The 24,246-nt window shown below is 40.9% G+C and overlaps 1 protein-coding gene across 1 annotated transcript in view; it reads left to right on the top strand.

Moving 5' to 3' along the window:
- The window catches only part of STK32A (serine/threonine kinase 32A), a 636,628-nt gene that overhangs the window by 450,641 nt on the left and 161,741 nt on the right, over positions 1–24,246 (top strand). The gene's annotated exons all lie outside the window — the stretch shown is intronic.

Genomic DNA, 24,246 nt, shown 5'->3' with positions numbered 1-24,246 from the left:
TGAGCCTTTTCAAGATATGCTCTGTTAGAAGCATTGTTATGAAATAGTCTAAAACTGACATATTAAATGTGCCACACGCTCGAGGAGGATACTGGGCATATTATTATTAAAATGTTATAAATTATTCAAAGATTGCCACTATGCGTGAATGCACAACAACAATCACCCAATGAGTTTATAAGTCTTTATCAATAATAAGAGGTGCAGTTTTCCACTTGGGCGTGCATAATGGTTAATATATGCTGCTTTTATATTATTTCAGAAAGATGCCTCTAAGTTAGCTTTACTTTAAATGCTGGAGATCGCATTGCCCAGGTGGGTACTAAATGCAACATGATTTGAGGTTTGCAGTGTAGAAGCCGCATGTTTGATGCACTTTTTGCGAGCATCACCCGGCTGTACAATTTGTCAAGGTTAATTCCCAACGGGAGCCCCAGGGGAAATGCCCCTCCACTACGGAGGTTGATGCTTTTTTGGGCTCTAGACATCAAAACGAAAATGTTTCCATGAAGCGAGCACAGCACAGCATGAAGCAGGTGCTCACAAGAAACGTTTATTTTGCTCGTTTCTGAAATATCAAGGCGCTGTTTTTTATTTTATTCAGTGGTGCTTTTCCTAGTTGGATATGAATCACGATTTTAGAGCATACACTTCTCTAATGCTTGTTTCTGCAACGTCGAAGTGCTGGTACTAATATTTTATATACACTGTCTCTTTCCTTGGATTTTAACAGCTTGTGTTTGGGCATAAAACAGGTTGAGAATAGACAAGGGGCTATTTTACCTTGTGGAAGTAGAGCCGCTAATAGGTCTGGGGTTAGCTGCTAGCCTTATGGCTTTACCAATGTTTGGTTTGTCATTATTTTTGCAAATTCTTATTGTTGGGGAAGCATCAGCGCCCTCGTCAATCTAAAATAAAAAAGCACTGGCTATAAGCACATTATTTTGGTCTCAAAAACCACACATTGCTATACAAATCCCTGGCACTTGGTGGAACTTCTTTGTGTGTGGATGTGCTACTTGGAGAAGGGGGAAAACTCACTGCTCCATACTGTACGCTCTAGTGGGCAGAAGGAACATGTGAATGACTCAGTAACAGACTGATGAACGATAAGGGTTGCCTCAAAGCTACTTTAAAAAAAAATTTTTTTTTAACAAAATCAAAAGTTCTTGGCTAACACTGGACATAAAATGTAGTTGCACGACCCAGGAAAAGCTACATTTAGCTTTGCTGTAGAGGGCAAATATACTGTAAACCATGGGGCAGGAATCATCAGTGTATTTCAAATCTTTGTTGAATGTTGTTCGTCAATAGATCCAGTACAATATAGCATTAAAAAATAAAATCATTTGCCTTAAGCGGTGGAAGCGCTGTAGAACCGAACGGGGTTACCTTCTGGAAATGTGTTTGAAGGAATCACTTAAAGTTATTTCTCAATACTGTCACTACATACAGATGCATTAAACCTTCAAATCTGCAAATGAAGGTATAGTTCTGCATATTAACACTGGTAAATGTTTCCCTTTCAACCTTCTAGAGCTAAAGACCCACATCAAAATTCTAAATTAACATTTCATATACATCAGAATGTGATTCCAGAGGCTTTAGAACTCAGAAATATCTGTATGCAAGCTTCCTGGCCAAGATCATAAAAATGTATGCCTAAAGAGGTAAAACTGTTCTTGTGCCCTACTAGTAAAATTAATCTGCACAAAATCATATGGACTGAAGGCTTGGGAATTCAACAAACTATATTACACATTTACTTAGCAGACAGTGATCAGCAAAAGGTAAACATCTCTGGGCATGGCATGGCACTTTACGACTACAGCAGAGGTCATCGGTCATAATTGACATCCAGGACATACAGTCCTGGCATCTTATGCCATTTTTCACCAGTGAGAGGGTAGTACATGTTGTATTTAATAAAAGAGAATTCAGCATATTCAGAACTGGCATCCTGTGCCATTTTATACCTGTGAGAGTGAAGTGCATCATTTGTGACAAGGTATCTTGAAGCACACTCAGAGATGCTAGTCTGTGCCTTTTCAGCTGAGACAGAGTGAGGATTGTGGTGTAGTTTATTGTATGGTTGTTTGCACTTACAGTGTGTTATACGCACAAAAAAGGCCCAGTCAGGTGTGTTTGTATAACCTCTTGCTTAACCCTGAGTAGCTGTGGCTTCGAACGGCAAGGCTTAAACAAAGGATCTAGTGTACCAAACAACAAAATAAGAACATCACGACACAGAAAAAAAAATCTCACACCAATCTATAAAAATAGATAAACCTTTTATGGATTTTTAGACCCCAAAATGAACAAATTTTACTGGAGGGTTCCAGAGATATGGATTTTTTTAGTACAACGTAAATCTCTGTGTTTTTCTCAAAAGCAAAACAAGCATTAACAGCTATAAAGTTTGGAAACCTTTAAAAACTTTTAAAGAGTTCTGTTTGACTACTCAGGCTCAGACTTAGTGACCAATTCCGACAGCTAGAAGGGCGGGGGGGGGGGGGGGGGCAATAAGCAGTTTTTGGACAGATACTTGGTCACCAAAGCAGTCCCAAGTCCAGTTCCACACTTTATGCAAGGACCACAATAGACTTCAATGGAGTGGTCCTGATGATGAGGATGTGGGATCCTGAGGACTCTGGGTGCTGTGGGGTTGACACTAGTTTTCCTGGGGTTGTTCATCGGTCCAGGTGGGGCGACTTTGGCCATAGGGGTCAATGTCCCTCAGAGTTCTCTTTAGTCCAGCTGATGTCCATTTACCACTGGGCCTCTGGTCTCCGGACATAGCAGGTCCAGCAGTTTCCTTTGGTGTGGGTTAGTGTCTGGCTTTGGCGATCAATCTGCACTCTTACTACTCTCCTCCATCTGGCAGACTCGGATGCAACTTTTGAGCATTGAGGAGCAGTTTTCATGGCTGCATGTAAGTAGTCATCACTTAAAGGTAATTCAAAGAATGTGACTGGCCCGAATGGGCTAAATCAGCGGTTATGTTCCTGGTGCTGGTACAGAGAATAAACCAACTGACTCTTGGAGTTAACTTTTTCTATCTGGGGCTCTGGAGTGACTTCTCTATGAGCTAGGCACCACAGGCACAGCCCTCTGTTTACTAGCCCAAGGAGCAATAGGTGCAGTTCAGTGGTTGGTGCAGCCTCTCTTGCCAGGCCCAGGGGTTAGCAGGGCAGTCCTTCTTCCGTCCTCTCTCTAGCCCAGATGTAATCTGAGGTCTGGGTGCCATATTCAGTTCCAGAAAGTGCCCTCTGGGGATGAAGTGGTCAGTAGACAATGGGCCACCAGGTTCTATCCCACCTTATGATGACTTCCGGCTATGTGTTGCATCGTGGTATCCCAGAGTGCACTATTTTGGCCACTCCCATAAGGTCTGAACATCTTTCTTGGTGTGTGGATCTTGATAGCCCACCCTAGAGGTGCGGCTACTTTAGAGCTACATGCACACTGAAAAACTCATTTCGTAACTGGTCCCCCTCTGGTTTCTCGCTGTCAGCCCATCTGCCTGAACAAAAGAGAAATCTTTCTCGAGTGTGGTTGACATTTGGCCATCAAAGGTGACTTCTCCTTTGAAGCTCGCTTTTTGGGCCAACACCCTGTGTGGCTTCCTGTGGGGAGCAGGTAACACCTCTCTCTGTGGCAGGCCTCAATTGTTCCTGTGTTTGGGAGTTATTCACGCTTTTGTCCAGGAAGACAGAAGGCTGCCTGGTTTCCATCATCTGTGTATGGCCTCCAGAAAAACTGGGCAATTGAGTGGCACCTTTCTAAAAGTTGCTTTTCCTTAAAATGCTCTGAGGTTAATAGGGCCTGTGCACAAACTTTTTTAGACAATGACTTTTAGCATATTTTGGTTGCGTGCTTGCATGTGAAAATGTACTCAAAGTGTTTTGCTTGCAAATACATTTCTTCGCAGGCACCTTATCATACCATTGAACATTTTGTCCAAGGACCAAGTACACTGTGCACATTTTTATCTGTTTGAAGACAACTCTGCATTGGCATAATCAACAATGACATCCAGATCTGAACTCACAGTGCGAATGGATCCAGTTTTCATTATATAAACTGCCCCAAGCCTTTGTTCGGCAGAGGAGCATTTTCATGAATTGTGGTCACCCTATGCCTAAATCCAGCCCAGCTGAACCTCCTTACTATCCTGAGAGGGACGGTGGCCTGTTCTGCATCAGACTAACTTCTAGATGAAACACGCACACAGGTAAATGGGAAGTTAGACAACTCCAAGGTATCTGGCAAAACCACATTCACCCTGTGCACTCTAGGCTAGGTAGGACTACAATGATATGTATCCATATAATCCACTCCAGTCAGATCCGTTCTTTTTGAAGGCAGCGCCTAGACACTTTAGGGCATTTGTCACGCTTCATAAATGTATTATCATCAGCAATGCCATAATTACAATGGTTGAATTATTAATCTTTTTCACCATTCTTGAAATGATGGTTACAATGCTCTATTTACTTCTGCTAATCATTGCAGCGCACATATTTTGCACAAGAATCTAGTCCCTTCAATAATTGCATTTCTTGTGTCTCCCTTTGGGCATGCCTGACTTAACAAAAAAGGGTAGATCTTTTTCCAAGATTTCCTTGGAGGAATTAGAGTTGTCATGTTATGAGGTTGCAGACACCATCCAGTACCCTGTGAGGTTTAGGGGTCCAGATGGCACACTGTGAGCTAGCCAGAAACTAGATCTACATATTCTGATGGTATGAGTGGATGTAGTACCAATAGTTACACACTTTTGTTGCCCAAACAAAGTCTTACTGATTTAGTTGGAACCCTATGACAAAAAGTGGCATTAAATTTGACTTAGGCATCAAGTTGGGTTTAATGCCACAATTAATTTGATACCTTGAAGTACCCATTCCGGTGGTCCCATTAAGATGTTAGCACAGTTGAGGGGGTCAGTGAGTAACCCTGTACTTGCCAATGGGGCCACTAAGTTTTTCACAGTAAAAAGTTTAGTTTGGTGCTTTTACTGTTAGGACACAATAAAGGGCATGTCCTACGTAATAATATACAGCTCTAAGGGCTCGATCAGGCTTCCCTTAAAGGAGACATATATATAATTAAGGCAAGTAAGATCTTTGCCATTTATTTAAATTACAAAGTCAAACTAGCAGTTTAAAACTGATCATTTAGTCTGCAGTGGCAGACTGGCAGCCATCTTGGACCTTGTCACACTCGGTGGCGCAACTAGTGCTGCAGCCTTGAGTGAACACTTTAACTTAACTTACAGGCCCTAGGTTCCTTTGGTACCATATACTAGGGACTTATAAGTAAGTTAGCCAATGCCAATTGGGGGTTTCCAATTCAACATACACTTTGTAAAGGGCTAGAAGACTGACACTGAAGTCTGGCTGGCAGGCCTTAGTACACTCTTCAAAAATCAGCAGCATCAGTCCAAACCTTTGGAGGGAATCATGCAAAATAAGTCATTTCCTGAGACTGAAGTAGTGCCAATGCTGTCGGTTTGCACCATCCTTAAAAACAGAGACTGTGGCACATGCATGTATGGGTCCTCTATGATTTTATTTTTCTTAAAGTACCTAAATGTCAGAATGTTTCTTAGCATCAGCAAAAATTGATTGTCTTCTCTTTTTTTGCTGACCCTATAATTGTAGTACATACTATGTCTTCCATCATATGTTTTTGGTTGAACTTTTCCTTTTTTAATTCTCACCTCTTTTTCATTTAAGTATGCGAGGTCTAGTGTCTACAGTTTGTATGACTTTCTAATCAAATGGACCAATTCAGATTTAAATTTCTTGAAAGGAATCTGGTAAACGGTCATGGAGTTTGGCTTTACCTTTTGGAATTTGTGGACAGATCTACTAACATACTGGTCACATAAAGCGGTCTGAAACTGCTCACCAGCTGTTTGTGACCAGTATTTTATTTTGCAAATTGACCTATGCACTAATATTGTGGTTCACAAAATAAGGAAATGCAGGCGATGCAGAACAACCTGCCTAATTATTATTCATTATGGAGGTGTCCATTTGGGAACGTTTGCATTTGGCTGCATTCAAAGAACTGGCAGACCTCCATCTCTGTGATTACACAAAATACCCCAAAAATTTTAAGCAGCACACATTCCTTAAAGACACATAGCCTGTGGTTGTTAAAAAAATTGTTTTCCATTTTGGAAAACTTTAATAGGAGCAGACTATGGTCATCTTGACTGCTACCTACTGGTCCTCAAGCTGCCACCACAATTACTAAAAGGTAAGTTGTCCAAATGGACTGCTATCCCTTTGTGAATGAGTTACCACACCAGTTTGGGAGCGGGTAACTGATCAGTGGTTTAAGACCAGAATTACAATTGCAAATCATTGATACATAAGTTACTGAATCACAATTTGGAAGGAACTCCCCTAACATGCACCTTCCGAATTGCGATTAACAAAAATGTTTTCTGAATCATAAAATGGGATTAGTACATATATAAAAGAGATTTAGGGGTTGCAACTCATTTTAATGAATCAGCAAGTTTGCCACCACAAAATAAATTTTTGTATATCTGACACTTGATTATTTATGGGTTTTAATAAACACATAGCGGCCTATTACTATGTTGGGCGGACCGTCTCGTGTGTAAGAACCAACCAACCATGGGGCGGCGGTTACGCACAGCTCATCACGATGCTACCACACATGGTGCGGTTGCAGACTCCCATTTCTCAATGGGAGCTTGTGCTGCGGGTTAAAACTGTCCGCAGTACAAGCTCCCATTGAGAAATGGGAGTTTTTACCCAGCCCTGCACCAAGTGACAGGCAACGGTACAGGGATGTGAAGGGGCCAACCTTAGGTCCTCAACCAGAGGGCCAGGAGAGAAGGGGGCCCTTTTCGGGGCCCCCAAAGACAATTTCCGACAGCAGTTCCATGTCAGAAAGGTTGACATGGACCTGCTGTCGGAAAGTGCCATTATAATCCCGAAGGCGAAAACGCTTTCTTAAAGAGATTATGTGGCTTTTCCGAATGGCCGGCGGGTTTCTTGAGCCAGTCAGAACCCAGTCAGTCTCCCCAGCCAGTTTACACTCCGACCGCCGACATTATAATTCAGCGGTTGGAATGTAAACCTACGATGTAGGTAAGAAAGCCTCTGACGAGCAGTCGGAGGCTTTCCGACCTACATCGTAATCAGGCCCATAGTCTTTCCAAACAATTTAAACTAATCCAAGGCAAATTTATGAATATAGTGGTTGTTGACATTTTTTAATGGATTATCAAAACCATGACCGTTATAGATCATCTCAGCTCCCAATTTTGTAGATGTTAAGTGTCCCTATTATTTGTCCCCAGTATTTTTTGGCCTGGTTTCTACATACAATTATTTAAGGAGTTTTGAGTGGTCACTGACACAAATTTGTAAATTTCCATTGCTTTGCAGATTCGAATGAATTCATAGCTGGCTATGACATAATGGCAATAGATGCTAGTTGTGTCAGTTGGAGTCCTAGGCAGGTCCATTTTAACCCCACAGGGTGTGCCTTGATTTTAATAATCTGGTCAATTAAGGAGAGTTTCTTATAGAAGTTTCTCAATTTTTAGGGATTGGTTATTTTAAGGGCCCTAGTTTCTCAAAGGTAATAAACGTCACTCCTGCTAGCCAGCTGGATTCTGCAGAGTCTTTGCATTGTTGCAATTTTACTGGTGATATCAGGCTGGAGACCTCTGTCGCAGATCTAGTGTGGGCTGACAATGCCACTATTGTTGATTCCACTTGCTCTTTTGGAATAACAAAGAGGTTTTAAGGACATTTATTTTCTTTTAAGGATCTTTGTTTTTAAGATCCAATTTCTGGCCAAAATATATGATTTAAATATTAGAAGCATATTTGCTCTAAGGCTGTCTGAAGTATCCAGAATGAGCTGCTTTGCAGTGACTGAACTCAGTGTTATCTGAAGCGTTTTTTTTTCATAAGATTCTGTATTAATTTGGACTATGGAGATGTTGTTTAATTGCAGAATACGTGGTGTTGTGGTTTTATAGAAAGCATATAGTACCAGTCACCTATGGGTATTCAGGTCTAATAGATTGTTCTCATTCAGGAATGTATCATTCAAAGTTAGAGCATTTGGTTCTACGAGTTTTGAGGTACTGGTGGTCGTTTAAGTTGTGATACCACCATGAAGCGTATAGGAGTAACTGAGTACTTATATTGGCGCTTTGATATTGAATCTTTTTAAGAGAGAGTCCTCAAATTGTTCATCCTGCTAGTTTCTTCCTTTGAATTTGTTGTCTTATACTCTGATGATGGAGATAATTGCATTCGGAAATATAGGGACCATTTAACCTTCTTTTGTAGGAGACCTTTTCTATTTTGTATAGTTACCACTTCCTTTTGGGGGCAGGGGGGTCCTTGATTTGTGAAAGACCAATATCAGGACTTTGTCTGCAATTTTGGTAATTGATTAAGTTGCTATTTGATCAATAATATAGTGTATGAATAGATTTTAGTACCAGTCCTGGGATTTCTTGTGCCTTTTGCTGGGCTTCCAAGCTTCAGTGTCCTTATTTATGACACTTCCCTCTTAGGTCCTCACAGTCTTGTCATTCAGAAGCATCAGGTAGGGCATATTTTCCTTATTTTCATTCTTTTTTGTTGTTATAAATTGGGTTGTTGGTTGACTGGGAGGGTGTGCCCTGGTCAAGCAGCAACCACAGTCCTGGTCAGAGTAAAGAACAAGCCCACCCCAAATTAACCTATGATCAACCACCTGGTAGCTTGGCACAGAAAATTCTGTCTTAACACAGAGGCAATATGCCAAGAATTTGTGCAACACCGTAGACAGATAAAGATTGAAAACACCACAACAACAATTTTATCAGAAGAACAGGAGTTAATAATTATTAATGAATAAATGGTAAAATAGCCCCTAAATGCATAAAGAGTGAACCGGGGATATCTGGTCATGCTGGACTGCTTCACAGTCAATATTTCAGGCCGATCGCGATGTAGCCGGGGTTGGTTACAGTTCTAAATAAGTCCCACTGAAGGTTTACCTTCATAAGTGTTGTGCCAAGAGTCCCGTTCATGTTGGAGGAGGCCACAGGGAGCAAGGAGGGCATTGCTAGCAGTGGTCGGCATGGTACAAGGTACAGGCCGGACATCGCGGACAGGCGAGCTTGAGCCTCGTGTTGTTGGTTCGCACAGGCGATGGATGTTTGTTGTGCAAACAGACAGACTTGCGGTGTCTTGAGCTGAGTCTCTGTGCAGACGACGAGTTTCCCTTGTGAAGTGGCCTGTTTCAATTGCGAGGAGCTCAAAAGCTTGCATTTAAGAGCTCAAGAGCCACACCAAAGTCCCAGCACTGATAGTTACCTCATAGGGGGTTGGAAACGGAGTGAGACAGGTCTAGGATCTGTGGGGGAGCCAGGGTCCAGCTCCTCCCTCCCATCCTGCCAGTGATGGCCGAACCAGTCACACCTAAGCTCCGATTGTGAGTGGCTGTCTAGGACCAATACACAAAGCCCATCTGCCAACTACACTCAGTCATGTGATAAGAAGCAGGCTGCAGACACCAAATGACTAAGGGCCACATGTATCAAATTTGGAAATTGCGATGACCGAATTGCTATTTTCTGAGAATCGCAATTTCCAATGTATGAAACTCCATGATGTTCATATAGTAATTCCCAGTGGGTCACAAATCGACCTATATCATTAATATTAATAAGGTAGATTGCAATTTGCGACCCCCTAGGAATCGCTAAAATCACGAGGATGGTGGCCTGCTGGGGACAGCAGACCACCATGTCCGTGATTGCTTTTAAATAAAGTAATATTTTTTTTTTAATGTAGCTCGTTTCCCTTAAAGGAAAACGGGTTGCATTTGAAAAAAAACAAATGAAAAGATTTCACTTCATATTGTAAGATCAGGCAGTGGTCCACAGGACTACTGCCTGCTCTGAAAAAACGTTTTTACAACCATTCCCAAAGGTGAAGGGGTCCCTTAGGGACCCCTTCTCATTTGTGAATGGGTTACCACCTCCTTGAAGTAGGTGGTAAAATGAAAAGGTCTTGCGACCCCATTAACGGTCACAAAACATTCATACATACCATTAGGATTCGCAATTTGGAAGGGATGCCTTAAACATGCCCTTTCCAAATACAGAATCTCAAACCCATTTTGCGATTACCGAATCGCAAAATGGGTTTTGATACATGTAAAAAGCCTTTTTAGCATTCGCACAAGTTTGCGACTGCAAAGATGGATGATACATGTGGCCCTTTGGCAAGAAAATGCCAACTTTATAAAAGTGGAGTTTTCCAAATAGCAATTTAAAATCTGACTTCATCATAAGTTAGGATTTTAAATAGTGATTTCAGAGACACCAAACTTGGAGGGGTCATCTCTTCCCATTTGGAAATTACACTTAGAAAATGTAGTAAGGCAACTCCAATGTTATCCAGTGGGAGAGATAAGCCTTGCAGTAGTGACAATTTTAAGAGATTTTCTCTACCAGGACATGTAAAACTTAAAAGTACATGCCCTACTTTTTAAATACACTGCACCCTGCCCTTGGGGCTGTCCAATGTCTGTCTACTTTATGGGTGACTTATATGTATTAACAAGCATTGGCATAGCCAATAGGTCTCGCTTTTGGGACCTTATAAGTATTTAGTTTTGCAGCGCAATATCCTTGGTGCAACAACATCAGGTGTTGCATGGCTAAACCTTGTACCGTATAAGTGTTTAGCCATGCAACAGTTGATGTTGTTGCACCAAGGATATTGTGCTGCAAAATTAAATACTTATAGGGCACACATGCAGAGAAGGCTAGAGAGCGAGAAATACATAAATTGGGTTAAACACAGAGGAGGTGGTAACAGAATGGGTGGTGGAGGGAGAGCCATAGAGAGCTAAAGAAGAGCGGGGGGCATAGAGGAGGGTACAGAGATATGGAAAAGAGCTGAGTGAGGAGGCAAAAGCGTGTGGGTGGGGGGACGTAAGGAAAGACGCAAATAAAGGCAAAGATTGAGGAGGGAATGGTACAAAATGTGGAGGAGTGAGTGGGGAAGGTACAACGGGAGATGAAGGAAGTGGGGTCGGTAAGGGGTCGGGAGGAGTGAGTTCAGAGACAATGGAAACATTATTGAAAGAGGGGAGGAATGGTAATAATCGAAGAGAGAAGAAAAGTTAGAGGAGCAAAGAGACAGAGATAACAAGAGACAGAGATAACAAAAGATAGGTGCATGTAAAGAAATCAGGAGGAAGCTAAATTGGTGAAGCGGACATATGGGAGGGAGAGAAAAGGGGAAGAATGAAAATAAAATGGGACAGAATTTTTGGCGTAATCCACCCCTGAATGCGAGAGAAGGCTCAGGTGGACACAGGCCAGATTCTCAGGCGCTGTGACCGCATTGAGCTGTCATCTGGGTATAGCTCTTGGGCTGCCTGTGACAGCGGCTATGGCTGTATTAAATGCAAGGGGAGAATCGCTGCTGGAAGACTTCTGTCCTGTTTAAACCCAGCATGGCAATTTACATCAGTGAAGAACGGGTATTATAATCGACACAAGACAGTGAAGTGTTGGCTCTTCCCAAGATAGTCAATGGGGAGAGAACAGAACTACTTACTGTTATTGGAAGCGTTGGCAGAAGAAGACACAATACTTGGGATCATGCCCAAGTAACACTGGCACGATTTCCCATAAGGCTGGTGGGCCCCACCACTTGTACTCCCATATCACACTACTCCACTCCAAGCTTATTCGCAGCTATATGCTTACCAGTGCAGCCTGGAAGCAGGCCCTTTGGTATACACATACAAAATACTTCCAACGCCGGCCACACAACATTCTCGAATTTATCTCCATTCACATCCCAACTCTCACAAACCGATGCGTACTATGTCTCGCTCCTTTTCGCCTCACTAAACGCCAATAACGATAACGAAACACGTAAGACACTGAAACAATACAAACACGAGTCACAAGAAGAGCACGCTTTTCACCCAATACTCCCCAGAAGTAGCATGTTATCACTCTGCAAATGCCCGTTGTTAGGGTTTCGAAGAGCTATACAGATAAAACTACAATGCAATAAAGGCAGTTCTCTATCGAGAAGAGAAACAGGAGCCTTAGTTATGTACTGTCATTGTCTGACAGCTGTCACTGTTTAATAACGACACAGGAACGTATTTACTGATCACTGGGGCCAACTAAAAAGGGAGCAGGTTTGTTGCTACCAGTCATACCTTAGTGGCATGCTTGCACCATGTACCGGTGCGGCCGGCAGTTGCTGCATGAGGACCGAAGCAGAGGAGTCACAGAGAGTGGACATCTCGAATTGAGACAGGAGGGCGCACACACCAAGAAACTTCAGAGCAATGAGCACTTGGTGGTTAAACATAGGTTGTTATGGAGCACTCTAAATAGGTAGAACATATCACATAAATTAGTGGTCACAAAAGGGTTTTTGATATAGGGAAGCGATGTACGCTGAACAGGAGCAAACGACCACCCTATAAGGGGGTTATAAAAGGCAGACGAAATATCGAGACTTAGGAGACATTTCATAGGGCCGGATACGCTGAAATAGGCTGAGAGGGAGGGCACTCAATAGCGTAGAAATATCAACTTTTCAAATGTTTTTGTATGGTGCTTAGTTCTGGTGCTCGACTGTTTCCAAGCATACGACATTTTGACAAATAAGGAAACAAAGACACATTTCCAGTTAGGTTAGGGTATCAAGTCGGAAAGCCAGGTTTGGAAGTCTGTCCGCACAGTAAAGTACACATTGGATGCTATTCTGTAAGCCCAGGTTCCTCTCCAACTCCAAATTGGTCCGGCCAGAAATGTGTAAACTGGTGATCAGAGGTTCCAGGAGGGTCGAATACGAAGAACGATAAGGCAGACAGAACGTCTGTAACTCACCTCCACTGGAAATGCGCCGGTAGGACGTTATTGTTTGGTACACGCGCCATTCGCAGAGTGACCATAGAGACTGAAGAAAGACTCCACCACAGCTGTTTATATAGGAGTGTGTACATACATTGTATTGATGTGGTTGAAGGAGTCTAAAACTGAGTTTTGGTGGAGAACTAGAGGCTACGTTTCTCTGTGAATGGGGTAACAAAAGGGAAGTAATAGCGATGCCGTCCGTGTCGTAGACATAGTGAAAGCTATTCTTACAGTAGTTCTATTTGTTTGACCTCGGTCGTACCGTGCGCATAGAAATAGGACTACAATTTGACAAAAGTGAAAGTGATCGCGCTCCAGATGGCGCCTCGGGCGCTGTAAGCTGGTGGCTGCGCGCGTGCACGCGTGCCTAACCGCAAGTGCTAGGCCAGCAAAAGCGTGTGGTAGCACTTTTAAAACCCCACTTACTAAATGTCTCGCAGAGCAGCGCATGTGCTGGCTCAGGCGAGACCTAAAAAGGTAGGTTTGGGCCTGGCAAAAGGTTTATTTTGCCAGCTCGAAATGCAATTTAAACTATACACACACAGGCACTGCAATGACAGACCTGAGATATTTACAGGGCTCTAAGTGGGTGGCACAATTAGTGCTGCAGGTCAACTAGTAGTGTCCAATTTACAGGCCCTGAGTACATGTTGTGCCATTGTACAAGGAACGTTTACAAGTAAATTAAACATGCCGATTGGGTATAAGCCAAATCTACCATGTTTTAAGGAGTGAGCATATGCACTTTAGCACAGGTTCGCAGTGGTAACCTGCTCCGAATCCTAAGGTCAACAAAAATAGATTTTAGCAAAATAGAGCAGAGACAAAAGGTTTGGGGGAAGACTACCCTAAAGCTGACAGGTGTACCACTTGTAACAAAAAAAACTCTTAAATGCTTGACAAAATATGTAGGGGTTTTGCTATTGTTAGTAATATTTCTTGCATGCTGTTCACATAAGATAATCAGGACCACTCCTCTTCCTGGGTTTGTGAAGTAATAATTCCTTGACAGGCATGGAGTCTACACAGTGTAGGAACCATAGTTCCTAGGAAACAATAGTGTATTTAGTTCAGATTGCGTACACTCCATAATCAATAGGCCAGTATGTTCTGGGCTTGTTTTCCCCAGCCAGGGGACCTATGATTAAGGAATATCTGGTATAGCACAGAAAAGAGTGGGATTTATTTTTTCTTTTTACTTTGGCAAATTTCAAGGAATGTTTTTGCGTGAAGACCATTCAGTTATCTTGGATCTTTTGGGTCATTGCAGACTGTGAATAAAGTTAATTTGGTGGATAATTTCCCTACCCCTTTGTTGGATATTGGAACCAATTTAACTAGCCCCTTGTCCTTCCTGGTGATCGTTACCCTTATTTAAGCTTCTCCCAAGCAAATCTGTAATAGTTTTATTTCTAGTAGATTGCGGGACACCCTCAGCTTGTTTTTCCATTGCTTTACTTAACATCATATTTTCCAGTAGCATCGATAGTTTATGCATTTCCATATTAAATGTGGTGGTGCCTTGGTTATGTATGTGCTTGATGGAGAATATGGATGTCATACCCAAATTTTACTTAATACCTCTAAGAACTAAGAACCGTTTCCTCAGCAGATCCAGATCCAAGATTCTGGTGCGTAGTCCCAGCCTCTGGGCTGAGTTGTGTTTTCGCTGTCTTGAAAGCCACAATGTTGTTGTGCACAGTCAGAGAGAAACATGTGGCCCAAATCCAAGTCTAATTCAAGACCCCAGATTCTGGGTGTTGGTCCTTTCAATAAATCAGTGGGATTAGACAGAAAACGTTTGTAAATACACAGCAAGTGCAATGGCATTTTTTTCTTGAAGCCAGGAAAGCTTCAGGATGCAGTAGCCAGATGCTTTCAAAGTTGTAAGAATTAAATATTTTGTTGCCCCTGTTGCTTAAGTTCCAATGTTTAGAGACAAAAATCAACTCACCACTCCACTCATGTTGACACTAGCCGTACTGCCACCACATGCTATAATGGCGCTCCTTACTCAATTAAGTTCTCCACCAGTAAGTCTACCAAGACGTCTTGGGTCATGGTTCCTTTTCTGGTCCTCTACCCACTAGACTCTGCCCCCATTTTCCCCTTCCTCAGACTCCCTGGCTAGGAATGGAGCCACGCGAACTCCGAAGCATGCTGGGGGATGCTGAGCTCACTGACCACACCAAACCAGTATGGTGTAATGTGTTACAATGCAGTGGAAAGCAGGTCATAAAGTGGGGCCTACATGAGGAGCTGAGTTGCAGAGATGAGCTGTAGCTGGTGTGGGTGCACATTAAAGGGCAGAAGCTTGATGGTCAATTCTCGAGATGTAGAATGGGAATGGAGTTTTGCTATGGCAGTTCATGCAATCACCACAGTCAATAATTATCTGAGATGCACTTCTAATCCATGTCTCTGTATGTGTAGCAGCTGTTGTATTGCTCCAACCATATGAACAGTGCATTGTCTAAGAAAAGAAGGCTGGTTAGGCATAGAAGCTCTTGGTCCTCTTTTACATTGTTACAACTGTTCAACCGCTGATGCTTAAATTTGCTGGGCCAAACCTGAGATGGTACAGAGTGTACTGTTGCTAGGATATCGGAATGGCTCCGGTAGCAACTGGTAATTTTACATGTTACATTCAAGTATTGCCATACCCTGCCTAAGGGAGCATTGCTTATTGTGCTCAGATTGGACCCTTTTACATAGCTGGCCAGTGTGGGGTTGGTGAAAGAAGAGGTGAGGTAGTTTTCAATCCACTAATTAATTGTATGCTCACAACCACAGATGGGAAGTAGTTTTCAAAATGTATATCCAGGTCGGATATTTGTGGTTAAAAACACACAATTTACAGGTATAGTTGCTACTCCTTATATGACTGATTGTAGTTTGTCAACAATATCAAACCAACATTTATCGCAAATCCCCTAGGACTCTGCAACACAGTTTGTGGCGTTTCTTCTGAAAGGAGATGCCTGCAGTAATGCTAAGGTATGCAGCAGATTCTTTCTTGCGGTTTCTATATGTTTTGAACAACAATACACGTTTAGTCTGGTGGTGGCTAACCTGGCCACTGTTGTCCTCTAATTGTGGAGTAAATCTACCAATATGTCAGGCAATGCAGCGCAGACACCAACATTGCTGCACTGCATTTTTTGAAAAGGAAAGAGCATAAAAGTGCCATATCTACTAAGATAAGGCACTGTTTCTCTCTCCCCCTGTGCCGACACACTTAGAGCATGCTGTGAGCCATGCACACACCCTTGCACTAAGGGTGTTTGTGTGATGTCTAGCATAGTTTTTATACTTTAAAAAAAACTAATAATATTGAGAGTTGATTGCGCAGTAGCACATATACAAAAGTGCTTATGATATTCAATGTTTTGTTTGACACATTTCATCCAACATGCATGATTAATCAATACAGTATACTCCATATGCAAAAAGAGGGTATATTTTGAAAACGAGATATTAAAAAACACCTATTGCACATTGTCCAATAAGAACTACAGATAGCAAAATTAAATAGCGACCCCTTTGTATTTGCTCTTAATTGTCCACTGGCTAACTTCCTATAGACTTCCAGCACGTCTTAAACTTTCCATACGAGCCCGATCGTAAGGCATACCGTTTCTCCAATTCTCGGACTTTATGCAATTTGGACTGCCAATAGTGAAATGTAGGTATGTTCTCGCTTTGCCAATTCTGGAGTATTAGTGATCTCGCCACTAGGGCCATCATATATAAACCCTCTGCTTGTGTAGTACTAACAATTATGTTTGGGAAGCACCCAGGATTGCAATATATTTATCGATAGTTATCCTAGGACCTAGCTTATATCTACAACATTTTCAATTGCTTCCTAGAATTGTTTAATCTTTGGACAGTCCCAGACAATGTGAGTCCATGTACCTCCCTCTTCTACTGAACAACGAAAATATCTATCCTCAATCTGGGGATATATACTATGCAGACAGGTCAGGGTCCCATGTAATAACCATTTGGTGTAAAATTGCATTTTCAGAAAATTGGTGCCTCTTAGTAATGTTATGTGGAATTTATTAATTCTGTTCCAGACTGCCCTTGAAATATGTAGGCCTTCTTTTGCTTGCCATTTATCTCAAGCTTATCCATAGACCTTCTTAACCTTATGCTCGTTGAGAATTTCTAACCAACTATTGATCTACATCTAAATGTTTCTAAATGAGCCTCACTAAGTTTTAATTTTGCACAGAGTGTGATCGGGTCTATATTATCTAAAAAAGTGCTTAATTTGAAGGAATGACCATTTAAGTGTATCTTTAAAATGGCTCAAGTCACACTCTATCTCTGCCCATTTTTTCAAGTATCAATGATAACAAAATCTCCCACATATTTATATCTGTTCTCCTCCAATTTCCTCAAAAGATTAGATTGGATCAGCCACTGTTTCCCGACGTAGAGGTCAACCAGACTTGTGGATCCATTTATCATAAACTTAACTTAAATATACTTAAATTTGGGCTTTTTGTTTTAAAAACCACTGGAAGACCTTATAGCGTACTTTTTATTTTTGATTTTTCACAAGCCTTATAGGGTTTAACATTTTATATTCCCTCAAAATTATTTTTATAAAGAAAGTTTCTGTGCAAAGTGGATTGAGGTGATAAAATAATCTGTATGTGTTATGTGCAAAATTCGCATAGTAAAATTCCCTTAAATTGGGAAGGGCCATTTCCTCCTTCCTTAATCAGATTACTTAAAGTGGCTAGTGCTAATCTTGGTGTCTTGTTGGTCCAAATAAAATATGAAAATGGCCCATCTAATTCTTTAAAAAGAGACATTTGTAATGCGCAAGGGATTGCTGAGAATAGAAAGTTAAATAATGGTAAAATAATTTAATGGTAAAATTGACATTCGTACCAGTGCTGCCCGGATTTATACTTGAAGGGTACTATTCCAGAACACAATACTATGCTTAGACATAATTTAAAACTTTCTCTGACATCCGATGTGTGCTCTATGTTTCAGCACGCATGCAATTATGAAAAAGATGGGAGACATAGAAACATAAGTGTTTTTAATGCCTGCCTGGTGTTATTTGTGAGCACAAATCCCTATCTACATTTTTGTTAGCTGAAGTTATGCATCAAAACCCATGTTTGACTCCTAGGAATGCCCATAGTCCACCCACGGGACACCCCCTTGACACACAGCAGCACCAGTGTTACTTTGCATTACTTTAGGGCTACTTTCCAGAGTAAATACCCTTTAACCCTTGAAAGTCAATCCCATATTAACAGTTTTTCAATGGGTTGATCCACTTCTGCAAACCAGGTGCAAATTGTTAGTAAATCTGCCCTGTGTCTCAAAGATATGGGCCCTATTTCTAGAGAAGGATTCACCTCATAGTCTGGTGCAGACTTCGCAGATGTACTACAGCTCTATGATACCCATTTGGTCCACAATTTACAAACCGTATAAATAAATCACACTATGCTTCCTTATACATTGACTCCGAGTACTGGGTCGGTTATCCTGCTTCTTGTAACTTCTGGTAGGTTTTCTGCGATCTAAGCTGCATACATCTCACCCTGTTGCATTACATTTGATTTTTAAGCATCACACAAACGAGTCACATAAACACATCACAGAGCAATCAAAAAAGATACTGTCTAAGATTTCTTTATATAGTCATAGTGCAATACGTCACTGATGTATACAACACAGTCCTGAGTCGGGTATCTTTCACATTAATAGTACAAATCGCTTGTGAGTTAGGGATATCATATTTATTTAAACAATTTCATCAACGTGATAGAAAAGACATAAAAGACAAAAAAAAGTTCACGGACTATTGCACACATCCTAAGTACGTACACACACACACACACACACACACACACACACACACACACACACACACACACTTTCAAACAGGCAGACACTGACTCAAACATACTCAGACATTCCATCAAAGAACAATACATTAAATAGTGCCAAACACAGTCTTATAGTACAAAACAGAAATACATAAAGACATAAAACAATATCAGATGCTGTGGAAGGTCCAGATTAAGTTGATTATCATTCTATAGAACTTGGGTAGGTTTTCTACGATCTAAGCTGCATACATCTCACCCCGTTGCATGACGTTTGATTTTCAAGCATCTAACGAACGAGACACATAAACACATCACACCAATTTAAAGAGCTCTGTAGAGTCAGGCATAAGTGTCATTCATGGTCTGTGTTGATAATGCCATAAATCATAGCCTTCTGTCATCGGAGGTGAGATAAGCAATAGTGCTTTTAAACTCAAATGGAGCGCAGGGTCAGACTGGGACAGAAAATAGGTCTGGGCACCAACATAAAACTGACCTCCATTGGTGAATTAAATAGCTTAAAAAGGGGCCCATGTTTGCAAATTGGGGCGATTTTGAACTTCCAAAGACACTCTGTATAAGTGTTTTGCAAGTGATGGAAGACTGCAAGGATTTGATCTTGTTGCAGGCAATGTTTGCTTTGAAATCAGGAAAATCAACTGTAAAACTGAAGACCATAAAACAGGGCCAGTGGCAGCCAAAAAACCGGCCCACACCACCCTGACTTTTCAGTCCAGCCACTCAGCACTACCAGATTGCCCGAATAGGCAAGTACAACCCTGCTGGATCTCTTAGTTCGGAAAATAAACTAGTAAATATTGTGACTCGGCAACATTTCATCACCGTGTAATTATTTAAGGCAACCATTTTCTGGAATTTATGTATTATTGAAACGTGGAACATTCGTTTTTTTCATTTTATATATATTTATCAGTAAACAAGAAGATATAAAATACAGAATCATACATAACAAAAAAAAAACTTCTAATAAAAATGCCTAAAACACCGTGGACCCTGCCCAAGAGTTATTTTGAGGCTTTTTTAATTACAGTTCACCACTTTCTGAAGGATGTTTGTGCATGCTTGAAGGTTGTGTTTATTCGTGACTGTTGAGTAGCCCCGTGTTATGGCCCTGAATGCTATTTTCAGGACAATGTGAGACGTCCATAACGGAATATACGCAGGGTCATGTTCGCGCTATAGAAAACACTAAATAAATAAATAAATGGTAACGGGGCATCAATGCACGGTTGGGCCCGTAATTGCCCCCAGGCAATTCAGCAACAAGTGGGCATTGGAGAGTGTTTCTTCATTTTGAGAGTAGTATGACCTGAAGTGCATTTTAAGAGTAAAGTGGGTAATGCAGAGATCACGTGTGGCAACAGATACCATGCTTTTGGGAGAGATTGATTGTGTACAGGATATTGGGGCATATTATCAAGGACGGCATTAAAATTATCGCCAGTTTAGCAACAGGAAACTGTCGCTAAAGCGGCGATAATGGGCTTGATAATATGCCCTTGAGAATTCCAATAGAAGCCCAGGTTCTGGTGTGAACATGGACTTCTATTGGAATTCTCTGCGGCAAATTATCGAGCCCATTATCGCCGCTTTAGTGGCATTTTTCTGCCGCTGAAGCGGTGATAATGTTAACGCAGTCCTTGATAATATACCCCATTAATCGCAATTTTAATATCAAGCAGACTGAAGAATTGGATGGAGTCCTGCCTGTGAGAAATGACATCCTTTTGACACTTGTGGAAGTAAAATGGTACACCAGATGAACTTTGAGAGATCCTAAAATTTACCTCAATCAGAGTTCCCACATTTCATCGGATCTGAAATGTTGTTGAACCCCAGTTTCATGAGGCAATGTATCTCCCCATTATGGCACCTCGCAAAGCATCAGAAATAGAATTCATAAAATATTTAAGATGAATTAAATGGGTGCAATCAATAATTGATTTCTAGATCAATGATAAGATAAAGAGTTGTATAGCAGAAGTTAATTTAAATTGGTAAGAGTCAATTCCATGAAGGTTCTCAAAAGAAAGTTACACAGATTATAAAAAATCTGAATAATTCCCAAATGGGCAACAAAACCAGGAAAGAAACGGAGAGTATACCTAGAACAATAGGAAAGTCTTCTGACTCCTTCCCAAAATCAAGGGGGATTTATTTAAAATATATTGCATATGAAATTACAGAGACTGCAGACTCACGGTGGTGTGCGCAAATGTAGAATTTCTTCAGCAAATCAGAGCACATGAAAGTTAAACATCATATTGCCTTAACACCTAAGCACTAACCACTACACAAATGACTATTCAGCACCCATTATGCTAATGCCGTCCGGAGATGCTAGAACATAACTAGATATATGAACAATAATGTGTTGTGTGGCTGAAAGGAGCACAGTGACCTAACAGAAGAGCTTATAATTGTTTCAAATCGTGTCCAAACAGGGAAAAGTTCAAGTGCAGACTAACAGTGGAAATAAACCATTGCATCTCGCCTTGACTGCATGCTGCATAGTTTGCAAGGAAAGAAGGTGGGGGGTGACAGGATGAGTAACACAGATTACTTCCATCTTGGACAAAATGGCGTTTTCACAAAAATGTGGCCAATTTAACATACATCATAAAGACACACTTATACACATCATAGAAAAATTGTTCCAAAAGCAATAAACTACATCAGTGTTTACAGTAAAATCGAGTGTGAAAATGCATTCAGCTCTTCTGCACAAAATTAGAAAATCTGAGAAAACTCTTACACCCAGTCCTAGAGGGTGAAATGTGAATACAGGAAGTGCATGCAATCGATTAACAGAGGATCTATGGTATGTTACATTGGTGTTATACCACAATATCGTAGTCGAAACATCAACCTACAGATATGACCAAAATATCAACATTCAAAATATTATCACACTGTGATACACTTACCTTGGCAATTTTTTTGCTAGTTGATATTACTATCATGATAAATCTGTAGGTTGATATTATAACCACAGTATTGCGACATACAGCTGTTTCGAGTGGCACCGCCCCTTTTGTGCAGAAGTAAAGGCACTGATTTGAGAAGAATCAAGACGTTTGCTACTTCTGAGGCTGCGACCATTAATCAAAAAGTGACCTCTTCTGATGGTAAACCTCGGATACTTGTGGTGTGACATCTCATTTCCACTCATTATGTCTCCCTGTTTTATTTGCCCCCGGTGACCTCAGACTTGTAAAGCGGATGTGATTGCATGGAATGAGGAGTCCACTTGTTCGCCAAGTACTTCCTGAATGAACCCTTGCCCTTCAGACGTGAAGATCTGGAACATCTCCACTGGTGCAGGATTGCGTCATAGAGTTAAGGCAGCAGCTGAACTGTGTTGTATGCGTGTTTTAAAAAGTATTCTATTTTCTAATAGTGGGCCCCCTGGGCACCTTTCACTCAAGTTGAGAAAAGAAATACGCATTCTCATAAAAAGAGCATATTTCGCCTACTGTATGGTTGTCCCCTGAGTTATGCTGCTGTACAACATGATATGACACAATATGACACGGCACCACATTTCACACCACATGTGCATCGCCTCAAGCAATGTGTGACATATTACTACACTCCAGTTAACATACATTGACATGAATTACAATGGCAATAAACAGCAACATAATAACAATACAACCTAACATCAGTACAACAAAACATCTCACATCATATGTGGCACTTGACACTACTCATATCACATTGCAAGGTCTCACCTAATGATAGTAAACAACAACAGAATCAAAACAGAAACTAACAACCAAACAACCCAAGAATATATCACCATATGCGAGACATGATACCTCTTCATGCAACAAACGCAAAAATGTTATGCAATCATATAATTTAAAAAGCAAGAATTGGCAAAGCCAATAGGTCTGGCATCGACTACCAGCCTTTTATCTTTGTCAGTTGTTTTTTGCTTTGTCATTGCTTTTGATCTTTGTAAAACTATTGTTGGGGGTGCCGCCAGACACTCACAAATATAAAAAAAAGAAATTGGCTTACGCTGACTCTCACAAATATAAAAAAAGAAATTGGTTATGCTGACTCTTGTAAATATAAAAAAAAGAAATTGGCTTACGGTGACTCTAACAAATATAAAAAAAGAAATTGGCTTACGCTGATTCTCACAAATATAAACAAAAAATTGGCTTACGCTGACTCCTAAATATAAAAAAACTAATTGGCTTACGGTGACTACCACAAATATAAAAAAAGAAATTGGCTTACGGTGACTCTCATAAATATAAAAAAAATAATTGGCTTATGCTGACTCTCATAAATATAAAAAAAGAAATTGGCTTAAAGTACATGCATACATATATTGTTGTAATAGTCCCTGGTAAAGAATGGAACTACTTTGTGTTTCGATGTATTGCTTGCAAAAGAGCAGAATGCTCTCACTCACAGTGAGGTTAGCCTAAGCCTGAAGTTAGATGACCCTCTGCAACATGCTTTATGCTGTATTGGGCGAATAAAATGTGACAGAGACAACAACACAACGGATGAGGAGGGCTGGCTGAAAGCCACTGTGAATAAGTATATTATACGTATAATTTTAGTGAAATCAGGCGTCTTCAGCACCAGACCATAAAATGACATTATAGCAAGACAGTGTATATTCATTTCAGGTCCCTTATCCTAGTAAATGAGATGGTTTTTCTCACAATGAAATCCTGTTTTTTCTGTTTGAAGACCCAAATCACAGAATCTGTCTATAATGTTCTTGTAAGGCTAGCTCATGGCCGTTCTCTGGCAGACCATGTATCAAAATTACATGTAATCACAATTACCAGATATTATACTTGGGACAGTAGGACGATATTCAGAGACCATTTTACAGACACCTTCCTTCGCATTGGTCCTTAATACATCTTCCACCAGTGCTAAAATAATGTTTATTGCAAAATATGTTTCCTGCAAAGACATCCTGGGGACGTTCTAAAAGCTTCTGGAGGAATGCATTCCACCCACTGCTTGCCATTGGATTTTTGTTTTGTCACTCGCAGATGCCTTCTTTCTATTCACTGTTTCTATTTGTTTTAGCCCCTCTTTGCCCCTCGTGTGAAGCATAGCCTTTTTACCTCCTCTCTGGTTGGCTTCTTCATTTGTTTAACAAATGTTTGCGTTTCAGGAACTCTCTTTTTCATTTTCTTGCAGCACTTCATAAGAGTGAATGCTTTATCGAGCAGTTTCCCTTGAATGCTTCTCTCAGTCATGATTGGTTTTCTTTCTGTTACATTTTTATTGTTTTTTGGCCAGGTGAGGTTGCTGAGAACAGTTAGTTAAACCCCTTTACTGTCTTTTTGATAGCTTGGGTTGAGCAACCGCCTCCCATTAATGTTTCAGTACATATTAAACATTGATTTTCGGACTATAAAA

Source organism: Triturus cristatus, chromosome 7 (assembly GCF_964204655.1).
Source record: "Triturus cristatus chromosome 7, aTriCri1.1, whole genome shotgun sequence".
Taxonomy (NCBI): Eukaryota; Metazoa; Chordata; class Amphibia; order Caudata; family Salamandridae; genus Triturus; species Triturus cristatus.
The sequence above is the reverse complement of the archived record's forward strand: the minus strand, read 5'-3'. Positions and strand labels throughout refer to the sequence as shown.